Source organism: Mus musculus, chromosome X (assembly GCF_000001635.26).
Source record: "Mus musculus strain C57BL/6J chromosome X, GRCm38.p6 C57BL/6J".
NCBI classification, from domain to species: domain Eukaryota; kingdom Metazoa; phylum Chordata; class Mammalia; order Rodentia; family Muridae; genus Mus; species Mus musculus.
In genome coordinates this window covers 151,803,718-151,820,758 of record NC_000086.7, presented here as the reverse complement: position 1 = coordinate 151,820,758, position 17,041 = coordinate 151,803,718, and the positions used below count along the sequence as shown (strand labels likewise).

Here is a 17,041-nt window from a genome sequence, read left to right as displayed (position 1 = left end):
AAGAAACATTTCAAGTTGAGTGGGGAGGAAGGTGAGGGTGGATCAGGAAGGAGTACAAGAATATGATAAAATGGCATTGTATAAAACTATCAAGGAATAAAAAAATTTTTACAATATTAGAATTTGCCTCTAACTAGGTGGTGGTGACGTACATGTATGCCTTTAAGCCCAGTATTCAGGGGGCAGAAGCAGGCAGTTCTGTGAGTTTGAGGCCAATCTGCAACAGAAAGTTCCAGAACAGCCAAGGCTGTTTAAATTAACCTTGTCTCGAAAAATTAAAACTTGCCTCTAGATGGTAGAAAAAATACATACTTTTATTTATGCTTTATGTTTTTCAAATCCTTCCATTTTTCTGTAAGTCATACATTCACTTATAACAAACCTTCATCGCTTGTAATTATTTTCATTACAGAAGATTAGTGGTTCCTGAGCCAAATAACATGGGCCAAATTTAAAGCAGTATTACAAATGCCTTAGATTAGTTGTTTTGTGTGTCCAAACCTTGACATATAGTACTGAATTTTCTATTGGTATGTGAAAGGTTCCATAAACAGACACAGACAGACAGGCAAAGTAGTACACAAAATTAATTAATTTCAACTGAAACTGTGGTAACATTTAAACAAACAAAACTAGAACACTAAACTCAAATTCCCATAAAAGAATATACTTAATACTTTTTGCCTCTTGCCCTTCTCTAACCAGAAAATTTAGGTAGGAACAGCACTGACCATGTCAGAAAGCAATAAGATGCACCTTGAAATAAAAAAAAAAAATACAATGAATGGCTGGGCAGTGGTGGCGCACGCCTTTGATCCCAGCACTTGGGAGGCAGAGGAAGGCGGATTTCTGAGTTCAAGGCCAGCCTGGTCTACACAGTGAGTTCCAGGACAGCCAGAGCTACAGAGAAACCCTGTCTTGAAAAACCAAAAACCAAACCAAAACAAAAACAAACAAACAAAAAAAAATTAATGAAAAGAGACTGTATGGGGCTGGAGAGACGGCTCAGTGGTTAAGAGCACCAACTGTTCTTTCAGAGGTCCTGAGTTCAATTCCTAGCAACCACATGGTGGCTCACAACCATTTGTAACAGGATCAGATGCCCTCTCTTCTGGTGTGTCTGAAGACAAAAGTACTCATACATAAAATAAGTAAAAGAATTTTTAATAAAAGGAAAAGAGTATGAATTTAAAGAAGAGGGAAGGTATCTGAAAGGTTTGGAGGTACAAAGGGGAAGGAAGAAATTTTGTAGACATAGTCTCAAAAAATTTAAAAGAAAAATCACTTTTAGAATTCCTGACCAAACTAAACAAACAAAAACACAACAAAACCCCAGCCTATTCACTATTGATTACAGAGTTATAGACATCACTGATTGCCTGAAGGAGGACTAAGCATAATTTTTAAGCCTTTCTCTATCTGACCTAAGTTCCAATTAATATACAGCCAAGACTTTACCTATCACACATTAATATCTAACCCTCATGACAGCTTGAGAAATGAAGACTGTGACCAATTTACTAAGGTCAAAAAATGTCTATAGGCAGGGATAAGAATGCAAATTCAAACTACCAACCACTCCCACCGCCCCTCACTACAGGCACCAGTATCCCTATCCTTAGCTACATAAAATGGCATGGGAGGATTGCTCAGCTAAATCTATGACCTGGCAGTAAAATGAAATAACAAAACAAGCAGCCTTTACTCACCCCCCCCCCAAAATCTGGAAACTCATTTGCAGACATTGCTTGGAAGTCTCATACAAAATCTGAATATACTAAAATCTCAAGATAAAATGTGTATGCTCCCCCCAGGCGCCTTTAATCCCACCACTTAGGAGGCAGGAACAGGTGGTTCTCTATGGGTTGGAGGTCAGATTGACCAATAGAGCAAGTTCCATGACATCCAGGGCTAAACTGAGAAAGACTGTCTCAAAAAACCAAAAGGGAAAAAAAAGCATGTATGTTTCTCTACAAAAACAAACAAACAAACAAACAAACAAAACTACCTATCGGACTGGAGAGATAGCTCAGTGGTTAGGAGCACTGACTGCTCTTTCCAGAGGTCCTGATTTCAATTCCCAACAACCACATGGTGGCTTACAACCATCTGTAAAGGATCTAATGCCCTCTTCTGGTGTGTCTGGAAACACCTACAGTGTAGTCATATAAATAAAACAAATCTTTAAAAAAAGACTCTTTTTTTTCTGTTTTGTTTTTCCAGACAGGGTTTCTCTGTATAGCCCTAGCTATCCTGGAACTCACTCTGTAGACCAGGCTGGCCTCGAACTCAGAAATCCTGCCTCTGCCTCCCAAGTGTTGGGATTAAAGGCGTGCGCCACCAATGCCTGGCAAAAAGATGATTCATCACATCCAGTTTCTAAGATTATAAGTGCTTTCTTCACCATTGTCCACTTCCAAAAGAAAATTAAGAAATTGTCCTTTAAACTACTATTCTTTATAAAATTTCAGAAACTTGTCTACAAAAAAACAAGTGGGAGTGGGTGGGTAGGGGAGCAGGGGGGAGGGTATAGAGGACTTTCGGGATAGCATTTGAAATGTAAATGAAGAAAATACCTAATAAAAAAATTGGGAAAAAATCCAGTCCATACCTAACAAGCAAATTTCATTACAGATAAATCAATGAGTTCAGGAAAGTATTTTAATCTGGCAGAAATCAAGTCACTCAGTTCCCCTGAAACTCTTTTTAGAAACTGAAAATACCTAGTTACACAAATACCAAACTCGGTTCTGGGGTGGAGACTGTCATACATTTTTTTAAGCTGTATAAACAGATTTGGCTACACAGATCAGCCGTGAGAGCTGTGCCAATCCATGAATGACTTAGAAACCTGTTTCAAAATAACTGAAAGAGGGAGTAGGGTATAAATAAATAAAACCACATCCGCATGCTGTTTTAACTGTTAGTAGCTGGGTGGCAGGTACATAGGTTATCATTGTACCATCTCTATATATTAAAAGTATGCTAAATTAAGGCTCTATCCTGCCAGATCTCTAATCCCATCATCACATTATTACCAAAGCAATATTCCTAAAACTAACTATAAGTACTAAAGCAGCACCCAAGACCTGCATCTCTCTCTCTTAATGGCAAAATGGCATTATATAGTATTCTTCTCATGCTTTGGTCTTGTTAAGTTTCACATTCCCTAGCACTCAAGACTTTTGAAAAGTTGACTCCTGAATATCCCTAAAAGTTGAGCTTAAATGTTACCTCCTCACTATGACACCTCTCTCAAGGTAAAATTTTACCCTCAATCCACATACCATTTACCTGACACTTCCCTCAGAAGTTCTGAATGATTGGGTCTGTACCATATCTGGTTTTTTTTTTTTTTTAAGATTTATTTATTTATTTTATGTATATGACTACACTGTAGCTCTTTTCAGACACAGCAGAAGAGGGCATCAGATCCCATTACAGATGGTTGTGGGCCACCATATGGTTGCTGGGAACTGAACTCAGGATGACTGTTAGAGCATTTTCAGCATCTACATTAGAGCTCAGAACCAGATTATCCAATGTCTTTTCTGGTCTCCACAGACACCAGGCACAAACAAGTCACAAATACACTTGCAGACAAAACATCCACATATTTAAAATGCATGCTTTTACTTACATACACAAAAATGCAAAACCAAAATTTTCAGTTGATACTACCCTCTGATTCAGGGTCAACTAGGTAGGAATCAACAACTGAGTATGATTATAGTACATTACTAGTCAACCAAAACTCTGGATGTAATAAGAATTGACAAATGGGAAATCATAAGTTTCTACACAGCAAACAGAACTTAGAATAAAACACTAAAAGAATGGAAGAAAACTCTTTGCCTGCTATTTATCTGATAAAGATTAATATCCAAATGGTCAAATGAACAAAAGAAAAGCAAATGGTCAAAAAAGCCTGTAAAAACAAAGTTCATCTGATATATGCATTTTTTTCTAAATAGCAAATATACCACTTCACAATTTAAAAGTTGAGAAATAAATGGGCTTTGAAAACATTTTCTTTTTCAGTGCTCACACCAAATCCAGGACTTGGGGCAAAAGAAGTGCTCCACTAATGAACTACATTCCCAGTTCAGAAAACACTTAAGTTTTATGGATCGACATTCATTCCCACTTATTGACATACAGTGTCCACACATATGTGTGAAAACAGAGACAAGAGTTAGCTGTGGGATCTGGAGAGATGGCTCAGTGGTTAAGGGCACTGGCTGCTCTTCCAGAGGTCCTGAGTTCAATTCCCAGCAACATCTGTAATGGGATCTGATGCCCTCTTCGGATGTGTCTGAGGATAGTGACAGTACACTCATATACATAAAATAAATTTTAAAAAGTCTTTAAAAGAGTTAACTATAATGGCTCTTATTTGAAATTCAAACATTAGGGACTTTAAGGCAGCAGGATTGGCACAGGTTTGAGGCTAGCCTCAGCTACATAGTGCCAGGTCAGCCTGGGCTAAAATGAGACTATCAAAACAAAAATTCCTTCTAAAAACAAACCAACAACAAAAACACCCTTAAAAACCTGCCAAATTAGGCTAACCCATAAGAGGATGACAGTGGAAATGTTCAAAATACACTGTATGAAATTCTCAAAGAATAGAAATGTTTTTAAAAGGCTACAAATTGGACTCATACTGGAATGTAGGTCAAAGGTGTGTTTATAGGTGGGGGGCTTTCTTTGGAGTCCTGCCTTTTACTTAAGTTTTTTTTTTTTTTTTTTTTGTCAAATTTCCCCCAGTGAGGAAACTTCTGTACTTTCATAGATGACACCTGGTAACACATTTAGAAATAAAAGCAAGTTGCTTAAAGGAAACCTACAGCATAGTGGCACAGTACTGGGCTGTTTAACTTGTGCCTAACTTGGTGCCTAACTCCACCACTATACTATATACTATACATGACTATATAATAACTATAGCCAGTTATTACCCTTAAATCTGGGCCCACAAAATGAGTCTGATATGTATAATAAGTTCTCTGTTCCAACTTTTCTGGTGGAATATAAAGAAGATTTTACTATTTAAAAGCTGCTGGTGAATGAATCCCTTAACAGAAATATAAGAAATGCACTATTAGGGAAACTTCATTATTGTGGAAACATCCTAAAATAAATGTCTACAAATGTCATTAATACAATCTTTCACCATCAATAGGCAATATAAATTTCTGTATCTGTAATTCATTACTGATCTCTACCACCAGCAACAATAAACTAGTCTTGCACAATGAATGTTTCAATTACAGAAATCTTAATGTCACCTTCCACTACAGAATACATTCCTGACAACTATACAGGGAGTTTCTGGGCTACATAAGGTATCTTCTCAAAACAAACCACAAGCAGAAACTATATTGTTAGACAGCACATGACTATAATTTGTCTTCTAAAGGTAGACAGATCTATGCTGCCCATGAAGCTAGTCTTTACTTTTTTTCATAGTAATGGGATTATTTTAAATTTTTTTTATTCATTGTATTTTTCTCTCATATATTACATTCAACTGCAGATTTCCCTCCCTCGTCTCAGTCCATCCCTCCACCTTCCCTATAAACTGCTGTAACATTTTGCTCATTCCTCCCACTGTTCATACTAGCATTTCAGTGTGATTTATAAATCTCCCGGCAAGTTCCATTTCTGTTGCTTATCTTTGTAAACTACATTTTGTATGGTCTACATAGGAATGTGGGTGAGTATGCCACGGTGCATATATGAATGTCAGAGAACAAATGCCAGACGTTAGTTCTCTCCTTCCACTATGTGGATTCCTAAGATAGAAATCAAACTTGCTAACAGTTGCCTTTAAACTGTTGAACCATCTTACCAGCACCGGATTGCTCATCTTTTGTATCTCCACTATGTGGCACCAATGAGTACATCCTTAGAAAAAAGGTGTTGCATAAATATTATTGCCCTCATTTAAAGGGTGAGGAAACTAACTCAATTTGCCCTAAGTGACATAGCCATTACATAAACTATAATGGCCTCATCTTTACAGAGTACTCTATAATTGCAGTACCTTAAAATATTATTAATTTTTTATTACATAATTTTATTACATATCATGATATTAAAGGCTCAGTGCAACCTATAAAGTACATTTTAAGTTTTATATATACCTGTACATACACAAACATGTAAGTGTAGGATTTTGATAAGCATCTTATAAGTAATATAAATTTAGTAAAATAGCCTAGACCCATTCAAATATTAATTTGCATACTGTTTCTCACTATTATGTACATGCATTTTAGGGCCAGCAGAAGGAAAGAGGGAAAAAGTTGGAAGCAGGCAGCTAAAAAAGACAGGACACAGGCCTCAAGACCAGATACAGGTTTATCCAAAGACTAAACTAGCACAGTAATAGCAATTGAATGTATCACTGTGAACTCTCACCTTGGCCCAAACACTTGTTATTATTACCCTGTACTCATAGAAGACAATTGCAGGGTTTCTCAACATAACAGTCTTAGAGGCTGAGGAAGCACACGAGAATTAGAAAACCTATGTCTATTCAACTAAAGGAAGAGAGGCAAGATACAAGAATGAAAACGAAAACCTTAAATTACTTAAAAATGAACAGAGCTAGGTGTGCTAATGCACACCTGGAATCTTAGCATTCTGAAGGATGAGGCAGGAGAATCACATGCTCAAGGCCAGCCAGTACCAAATAGTCAAGAAACAAAAACAAGAACAGTTTCCACTTACAGAACCATACATGGTAATTTAGATACTACATAAAATAAATGGTTTTAAAGAAGTTAATATTGAATAACTCTTTTCTAACATGGTGATGAAACTGGTAACTGTTGCAAGGACTCTCACCACAGATTAATAAGGTTGTGGCAGAACATTGAATAGAAAGACAATTAACAGTAAAGAACCATGTAAAAGGGGAAGATCATGGCAAACAATGCAGTACATTAAAACCACAAAACTGATTCCAATAACAAATGAAGGTATTTCCAAAGACGAAACAAGAAGTTGACTGAGCCAAACTGTAATTTGGAAAGTCCCAAATCTAGAACTGCCTGCACTCTATGCCTTCTACTTTTATCAAGATTTTACAAACCTTTCCCCTTAAATTCTAGCAAAAATTTTTTTACTAAAGGAAAAAAATGTAGGACCAATAATGAAACAACCTGGGAAGGTGAAGTGGAAAAGGAAAATAGAGACTGGGTACAAAGCTCTTACCATGGCAAAGAGAAAATTTCCTTCAATCTCACATTTTGTCTTATCACATTAGTTGATTCCAGCTCTAGGGAAGAAATCTATAATAATCCTAAAATAACCTGACATACTAATAGTAAGGAAACTACCCAAGACTACTAGGGTTTATACCAAGAAAAATCAAAACGCAACTTTATATTATAGAATTTTCCTAGTTAGAAGAATGGACACTTTGAATTTAAAACATTAGCCTCAGAATGTTTATATCCATGAGTACCTAGGTATACACATTTACATAACCTTCTGAATCTAGCAGGGAACCAAAACATCATATCAAAGGCTGTATTTAGAGGCTAGAGACAGCTCAATTATTAAGAGAGCAACCTGCTCTTCAAGAACTGGAGTTTGGTTACAAGAACCACAGTGGTCTGTAACTACAGCTCCAAAGGATCCAATACCCTTTTCTGGCCTCCATGGGCACATGTACATTGCATACACTAAAGCACATGTACACTGCATAAAGGCATTAGGCATTTTTTTAAAATAAAGCTATGTTTAGAAAGAAAAAAGCTGAGTGTAGATCATACCTTAATCCCAGCACTCAGAAAACAAAAGCAGGAGGATAAAACTGTGAGCTTAAAGCCAAGCTGGGCTACATAGTGAATTCCAGGCCAGACCTAAAAAGAGAAGGAACTAAGAAGATAATCAGTAATATGCTTACTTGCAAGTACAAGGACCCAAGTTTCAGAACCCACATTTAAAACAAAACCAAACCAACTGGGTGTTCATATAATCTCAGCATTGAGAAGGCATAGAAGATCCTATTTCAAAACTTACAATAAGTAAATGTGGGTGGACAGCAAAGGAATGATGATACCTAATGCTAGTCTATGGCTAGCTTACACATGCACACACATACAAAACACATGCACATACCATTTTATTTTTAGGGTACAAAAACTGAGTGTTCATTCTGTCTGTTCTACATCAACTATGTATTTGAGTAACCAAATAAGAAATAAGGGGAAATAAAATATTAGGAAAAAGCAAAATGTTGTTATTGAAACATCAATTCACTGTCCTCAATGATTTAATGAATTAAAAAGATTCACATCATTAAAACACGATGTCATGAATGAACATATACCCTATGTTTACCAAAGGGAACGAACCTGAATTTATCACACCTCTGGACCCAGTTGCCATTGTGCAAGAAAGTAAGGATTTCAAAACTGCTTTTAGCTGAAGGCAATACTAAATAAACTGCTCTCAATCTTAGAGAAACTTCTTTTTTGCAGTGACTAGTTAATGCAGGAAGACTAAGTGACTAAGTGCTCAGGCCTAAAATGGGAAATCTATATTAACCATGAAGTGGAAACTTCTGGCTTCTTTGGAAAGTCAGTTATGGTTTGCTGGGGAACACAGGTGAAAGGATGTTTTGCTAAAGAAAACAGAGATTAAAGGATGTATTGCTATAGCAAATGCATGAAAGGACACATGATGTTCAGAAAGAATATAAATAGGAGCCAACAGTAGGAGCTCAAGCATTGGCTTGCTTTGCTCTGCTTTACATTGTATTGTTGAACTCCATACCAAAAAGAAGCTCTCCAAAGAACTTCTCCGGGCGGTGGTGGCGCATGCCTTTACAAAGTGAGTGCCAGGACAGCCAGGGATATACAGAGAAACCCTGTCTCAAAAAACGAAGAAGAAGAAGAAGCAGCAGCAGCAGCAGCAGCAGCAGCAGCAGCAGCAGCAGCAGCAGCAGCAGCAGCAGCAGCCACCGCCTTCCCCGCAAAGAACTTCCCACGAGGAGGTTTCCTGCAGCTTCTTGGTGCTTTTGCAGAGACCTTCCTGTTGCCAAGCTTTGTGCTTTCTTCTGGATTGAACTCCCCTTGCTGGTTCCTGTATGGAGACTGCCAAGTAGACTAGACCGCAGCTGCTGATTTATATTTGGTCTTCCCTACTGGACTGAACGGCTGGTATCCAGACAACAAAGATTGGACTCACCCCCAAACAACTACTTCTAAAGAGATCCAATTCCCCCATGTTGTAATAACTTTTCTCTTCTACTACCTCTGGTGGGTGGTGGGCTAGAAGAGGTTTGAACCCTATTAAAGGAAATTGGAAAAAAAAACCTGCAAGGCTCAGGAAATAGGAAGAGGCAGAAAGAACATTAATGCCAGAGGACAGGGGAAAATGCCTTAAAATAATGTCTTCTGGATACGATATTTCCATTGCACTTGTAAACTCACAGTAGCTGTGATTACCTGTCTGTATAAGATCAAGCTAATCAAAATTCTAGCATGGATAGGGGAAGGACACGCAAGACCTACACCCTAGTTTGAGGAGCCACTGGCAGCCAACGGCCATTGTAGAGGGAAAGTCATTTTTCTTTGGGAAAAGTGGACATTGGTAAGTTACACATGATCCACATTATGCACATTAAGAACAATAATCACTTTTTAAACATGAAACTGGGACAGGAACTGGGTGGTTAGTTAATGACCAAAATGCATTGTATACACATGTAAAATTCTCAAAGAATGTATTTACTTTAGCTGAAGGTGACAGTAAATAAGACTAAAGAGTAAAGTGTTTCACTCTCTGAGAAATCAGTCCAGAAACAGAAGTAGATAAAATTCTGCACCAACTACAATTATATGATAGCACCACTATCACCTGGAAACCCACAAATGCAAAATCTATTCCCCATCAAATTATGGAATCAAAAATTAGTGATACAGCAATCTGGTTTAATAAACCTTCTAGGTGATCTGATGTTCCCTAAAGTTTTAAAGCCACTATTTACTATTAATGATTCATGTACTTAGTTCAACTTATCCAAAATCCTATGTGATGATAGGTAACAATCATTATTTTACACTCCAGATTTTAATTTTTTTAATTAGATATTTTCTTTATATACATTTCAAATGCTATCCTGAAAGTTCCCTATACCCACCCCCTCTCCCCCTGTCCCCCCCACCTCCCGCTTCTTGGCCCTGGCATTCCCTTGTACTGGGGCATATAAAGTTTGCAATCCCAAAGGGCCTCAATCATTACTTTATAAAGGAACAACTTCACTATAGCATAAAGAGGTCAATTTGTACGAGATGACACAGCAGATAAGAAATTGGATCAGAGCAGGGCAGCGGTGGTGCACGCCTTTAATCCCAGCACTTGGGAGGCAGAGGCAGGTAGATTTCTGAGGCCAGCCTGGTCTACAAAGTGCGTCCCAGGACAGCCAGGGCTGTACAGAGAAACCCTGTCTCGAAAAACAAAAACAAACAAAGAAATTGGATCAGAACTTGAACTGAGGGAATACTCTTTATCATTGTATAGAAAGAAGTCTTTCCACCAATAAAAACTCAATTCCTAGAATGCTGTAACAGTGAAAGGAGAGCTTCCTGCAGTGGCAAATACCTGTAGTTTCAGCTACTCAAAGCTAAAGCTAAATCACCAATATCTGTGCACAAACATATAAAACCAACTTGGGGTGAGGAAAAGAGAAGTGTATGGAAAAACACTAGCAAAGACTAGTATATACTTCAATTAAAAAATAGGCAAATAAATAAATTTAGCAAATAACAACCATAGAAAAACTTTCTCTAAAAACTGTTCCAAAATGTAAGCACCTACCAAATACAATATGCTTAATTTTAAGAACTTAAAACCTGAGTTGCTTAAGGTGATTCATTGTAGTCCATCTGCACTTAGCAACCTTCTAGGTTTTTAAAAATTATTTATTTGCATGAATATTTTATTTGACTTCATGCATGTATATGTGCACTATGTGTGTATCTGGTGCACTAAGAGGTCAGTAGAAGGTATGAGATCCCCTGGAGCTGCAATTTCATATGGTTGTGAGCTGCCATGTGAGTGCTAGAAACCAAACCTGTGTCTTAACTGGTAAGCTATCTCTCTAGGCCCTAATCTTTTTAATTTTAAATTACAAAAAAAATTTAAGTTCTCCCTCTAGTTTTTACTTTTAGTTCCTTTTATTTACCACTATTTTTTAAAAAAAGATTTTATTTATTCCATGTATGTGAGTAAACTGCCACTGTCTTCAGACACTCCAGAAGAGGGCATAGATCCCACTACAGATGGTTGATAGCAACCATGTGGTTGATAGGAATTGAACTCAAGACCTCTGGAAGAGCAATCAGTTTTCTTAACCACTGAGACATCTCCAACACCACCACCCCGCCCCCTTTTTAAAAAAAAGATTTATTTATTTTGAGTACTCTGTTGCTTTCTTCAGACACATCAGAAGATACACCCATTACAGATGGTTGTGAGCAACCATGTGATTGCTGGGAATTGAACTCAGGATCTCTGGAAGGGCATTTCCTAGCCACTGAGCCATCTGTCCAGCCCTACTTATCACTATTAAAAAAGTAAAACTGCTTTCTTTCAACTCTTAAGATTATGTGAACAAAGTCTCTAAGATGAATATATACCTAGTTCAATCAGCTGAATCAGATTTATAATACAACTTGCATTTTATAGTACTTCATAAAAGCACAAATTCCAACATTCTGTAAAATCACTTTCCATGTCACCATTATGATTTTTAAAAGACAACCGTTGAACTACTTTTTTAAGAAACTCAAAGTTGGAAACTATTAGGTTAACACCTCAAACTTGTTTTCCTCAGAGTGCCACTCCTTCATTAAAAGCATTTCTATAACCAGAAAACCAAGATGGTCAACAAGTACATCAAGTTTTACCGACTCAACCTCTATGACACATCAACTAAGAAGCTTCCAGAGAATCTTAAGAGCTGAATTATCCCTGACATTAACATATATAAACATTTGGTAACCAGTCATTGAAGGGGTCAAAAAAAAAATACAAGAAAATCCTAAGAGTACAAGCACCTGTGACCTGTCTGGCCGTGTGATCCACTGCAAAGCAGTCCAACATGGTCACAGCTACACAACAGACTTAGAAACTTAATCTTATTCCATGAGAGGCAATGTGGAATGTGAAGGGCAAATATTTTCAAAGCAACCAAGTTGGCATTTCAATGATACTTTGAACTGGTGGCTAAAAACACACAACAAAAGGAGAATTAAAAAGCCAACACTGTTTCCATTGTGAACTTCCAGTGTTAAGAAGGGGGTGATTCAAATATTGGAATGTCTACTGTGCACAATTCTGTACCAGTCATCCTAGTTTCATAAAATAGGATTTGGGTCTAAGTGGTTTTGCTTAAACTATAAGAACTTAAGTGTTAATATTTAATCACTATATCTAACATGCTCGTTTTTTTTTTCCCTGTTGAAAGCATGAGCTTGCTGGAATCTCCCCAAAATTCCTTTAATATTTAATCAATTTTCAAACAGGGACTTATTTCTCCAATGATGAACACAGCTGAAATACCTGAACACCTGACCAGTGATTCATAATCGTATTTTCTCCAATGATGAACACAGCTGAAATACCTGAACACCTGACCAGTGATTCATAATCGTATTTATCTAAATAATTCAAAATTTTTCATTCATGACTTTTCTACTTTCTGTTCCTTTAACTTGCAGTTCTTACTATTTTAAAGATAGGAACAAAAACCGTTGCTCTGTCCACATTTGTGTATGAGCTAAAGGCTGGCTGGAGGCTGAAGGATATGTGTTCAACTCTCATTTTCTGGTTTTGACCATAGTACAGACCCAGAATGGCTAACACTGCACAAGCAAAATAATTCATCAACCAGTTCTTAATATCTAAGCTCTGAATCAGAGAATCTAGGATAACAGAGCATAAAAACAACAAAACAACCTAAGGATATTACAAATACACATTAAAAAAAACTTTTTCTTCCAGAAGGCCTATATTTCATATGGAAAACTAAAATCAGGTATCAAATCAGAGGGCCACAGAAAAAGGAACCCATGACTAGCTATTTTAGTATACCAACTAAGCCAGCAGTATCACCTAAGAGATCACATAAGAGATTACTACCATTATTGTTTCATTATAATAGATTACCTATGGTCTTTAACAAGAATGAGCTAGACATCACTATAGACTGTAATTTTCAAATGTGAGGAAATGCAAAAAGGACTTAACAAATAAATTGGAGAAAAAAAAACAAGAGAAATATAACCTGAAGAATAAAACAGACTTAAAGTCTACATAAACTATTTCATAAATGGACTTTTCTCTGGATCATGAGTCAAACTTAAAATATCACGGAAATTTTAAAATGAGCCCATTTTCTACCTTTAAATTTTCAATTTCTTCAACTGAAAATGAATTCTGGGTTATACTGTCAAGAACTCTCTCAATATCTATACAATTTTTGGTATGGATAAAAATAACACATCAAGAGAGGTTTATTTCAAAATAATTCTATGGGAAAGGGGGGTGCCATAGGGTAAAACTAAAAAGGCTAAAGTTGATAAATGTTAAAAATACCTGGGGGAGTAGACAACATACTACTCAGTTATGTTTCAAATTTTGTGAAAATCATGCACTGACAATATACATTTAAAACAATTCCTTTTAATTGTCTAATGAGCTCCATCCAATAAAATTATTTAAAAAAAAAAATAAAACAAACCTGACCCATATAATGGAACCAAAGCAGCACAAGCAAAAAATGTAAATTCCAGCCCCATCTCCATTTCAAGATGTAAAATACAAATACCAACCGCAAAGATCTTAAAAAAAACAAAAACAAAAAAAAAACTAACCTAAAATCACAGCCAATCATAGTCATCCTGGTGGGAAATCCCAACACTGCTCCAATAGCTTCCTGAAACTTCCTGACCAAGTTCTGGTCTACTGGTTTGTTCCTCTGAAGCACTAACACTCAGGTCAGGCTACTGAAGGACCTACAAAAAAAGATTGTGGAAAAGAAGTATATTATTCATTAGAATTGGGTAGTTAACCACTGTATCAATAGACACAATCAGTTATTTTTGAAGCAATAGCCCTTAAATGCCAACTTGCATTTTTAGAACCTGCTTTGAGCAGTAACTAAACACTCTGAAAAAGAACTGTATAGTGTTTCTAGTGACACTTAGACAATACCCCTGAAAACTGTTTTCAACTCAAACAAAATGATAGCATGTTTAACAAACTGACACTAAGGAAAACATATTTTATGAAAAGAAAAAGCTGTACACATTAAAATTATTTTTCACCTTCATAAGTGCTTTTTGGCCATACTGGGAGACAAACGATAAACATCCTGGAAATTCAGGTTGAACTTTGTCACTGAACCTTAGACAAAGTTTTTATTTGGTACTGCCACTCCTTCCTCTCTTCTCAGAGATCTACCTAGAATAAATTAAACCTTTTAGGTCATGCCTTGATCATCATTCCCAGATTTAGTATAATTCTAAAGGACAAGAGTTAGTGATTATTGCTTAACCCACTGTAAAAGGAATCAAGACAAGAGTCTCAAAATAAAGTGACCTGTCTTTCAATGAAAGAGGAAATTCATTTTCCTAAAGCACTTCCAACTCAAACCCTGAAGCTCAAAACGGAAATCCACAAATAGTTAATTATCAGATGTTACCCACTAAAATGTCAATGATAGTATACTTCTTGCAACTATATTCCTACTTGAACCCCATCACCCAACCAACATAATTAAGGAAAAAAACCACTCTAGTGTTGATCTAATAAAAATATAGTAGTAAGAAAAACTACTTCCGAGTAAAATGTTAGAAAATATAAAATGGCAAAAGCACAACAGGAGGTAGTTATCAAAGAGTCATCTGTGGTTGCCTTTGAGGGGGAAATGATGGTATTTAATTAGATCAACCTTCCTAATGTCTTGCATATAGGTATTATCCTACTTAAATAAAAAGACTGCCAAATATGCCCCCCATACTGACCCAACTTAGACAAAGTTTGTCTAAAAATGATAGAGGTAAAGAGAAATAAATGAGGTAAAGAGAAAGAAATAAAAACACTTGAAGCTTAAGTTCTCTTTAACACTGCAAACTGGCAATGGCATGAAATTTCAAGACTTTTGTGAGGTGAAGGACAGGACAGACTGTATTTGAAGGAGTGGCAAAAATGAGTAGGCAAGGGATGAGGCACTCCCTTCCAAAAGGTAGAACACTTGGGTGTGGTTCATGACCGAAACATAGCTGGTGGTCATTCCAAGAGAATGATTTTGCATTCAAAAGTCTTACACCAGTAGAAGCTTCAAATAGTGAGAACATATTCAAACATGAACCACTGATCATACAAAGTGGCTTATGAGGAAAAAATTAAAAGCAGACAGGAGCGAATAGGTATTATTCCTAAACATAGAAAAATACAGCTGAAGAAATAACAATTTTTAAAAACCTTACCAGGCTATAAAGGTAGAATATGGCACAAAAACATTTATCTACCAATACAGTTTCACATTAAAAAGGCACCCAAACTTTCTGAGGCAAATTTTCTACAAGGTAAGCATTACTACCCTCATTATATAAACAAACAAAATCTGAAAAGTAATTTGCCCAAGGTCATGAGTTCAATGTGAACTGGAAGCAAACACTAACTTTCTAAATCAGGCTGCTTCCTATGAATTGGAAATGTTGGCAGCATCTCCTCAATCTATGCAACACTGGTGCTAAATAAAAAGTAATTCAAATCATGTTATCTACAAAGGAAACACGTGATAGGGAATTAATTGTCTATAATAGAAGTGATTTGAGGAGAAAGGAAGTAAATTTAAATTTAAAAGGAGCGTGACTGTTTTAGGGGTAAAACTCCTGGAGGAAGGAAAAGGTACTGGGGGTCGACACCTTGCTAGGGGATTCAGCTCCTGGGGGTGGGAGGAAGAGCAGTTAAGAGAGAAATATAAGGATTAAGAAGTGAGACTTAGTTCTTAAATGTTGGTTAGCTGTAACAAAACAAAAAGATATACAGACCAGCAGACTACAGAAACATAGGCGGGAAAGGGGGCGGGTCCCAGAGCTTGTAGCGTGGAAGGGGTTGGAAAGGCAAAGTTTCACCTAGTGGGGGCACGAAGGAGACCACTAAGACTGCAATTATCCGACCACTGACCCGTTTATTGTTCTGCCCAAGTATGGTCTCAAAACATTCAAAGTTGAAGAAATCAGTACGCTGTCCCCGCGTCAGGGATAAACAAGCAAGAGGACCTAGGAAAATGGAAGGTTACTGCTGATCCATCCACAAAGATGGAGTAAATGCAGGGAATAAGATAAGCTCTTTTAACATCTGCGCCAAAAGCACCACGGAAGGACATGGGACAGGGTAGATGATTCAGGCTAGGCTCTAAATTAGGACTACAGAGGAGGAGTGATAGGATTTTTTTTAACTTCTCCCCTTAATAATGCATCCCGATATTCACGTAGCTGAGCGATTTGACAGGGAGACAGAATTTGGGAAAGGGAAGGTACTCTAATGACTCTACAGATTGACCTCTCAAACCTTAGCCCGAAAGCCGCGGGAGCAGGGAAGCAGAGCCCACCTCGGATCAAGAAAAACTAGGGGTTTCATATGGGTCGCTGCAAGGGCTGAGAAGCAGCAAGCGCGCAATAATTATGAGAACAATCTTAGGTGCGTCCCTCTCTCCCACTTTTTAATCTAATCCCCAGCCCACTACCCAATGAACTATGGACTCCCTCCCGCACTTCCCAACCCGCCCACTGCGACGACGAAAACAGAGGCGAAGAGCGATTGGTGGGGCAAAGGCAGGCCCACACGAGGCAGAGGCCGGGGGAAATGGTGTCGCTTTAACCGGTAAGAAACAGGATGGTCTTCAGCTCAGGAAGGATTTACCGGCACCACGACGTTTCGCCATTCGTCATCTCCTTAACGTCTGGTACCTGAGAAGCGTCACAAACGCGGATAGCTAACCCCTTGG

General features: G+C 37.4%; 1 protein-coding gene across 38 annotated transcripts in view; it reads right to left on the bottom strand.

Annotated features, from left to right (window-relative positions):
- Huwe1 (HECT, UBA and WWE domain containing 1) overlaps positions 1 to 17,041 on the bottom strand; it is a 134,633-nt gene that overhangs the window by 114,659 nt on the left and 2,933 nt on the right. For 10 of the 38 annotated variants that reach the window (XM_030251448.1, XM_030251434.1, XM_030251447.1 and 7 more), the window contains exons 4-6: positions 16,219 to 17,003; positions 14,352 to 14,487; positions 13,899 to 14,039 (exon numbers count right to left, since the gene is read on the bottom strand). The gene's annotated coding sequence lies outside the window, so the exon portion shown is untranslated. The remainder of the gene's footprint in view (positions 1 to 13,898; positions 14,040 to 14,351; positions 14,488 to 16,218; positions 17,004 to 17,041) is intronic. The other 28 variants (XM_006528948.3, XM_006528951.3, XM_006528933.3 and 25 more) reach the window with 10 other exon arrangements.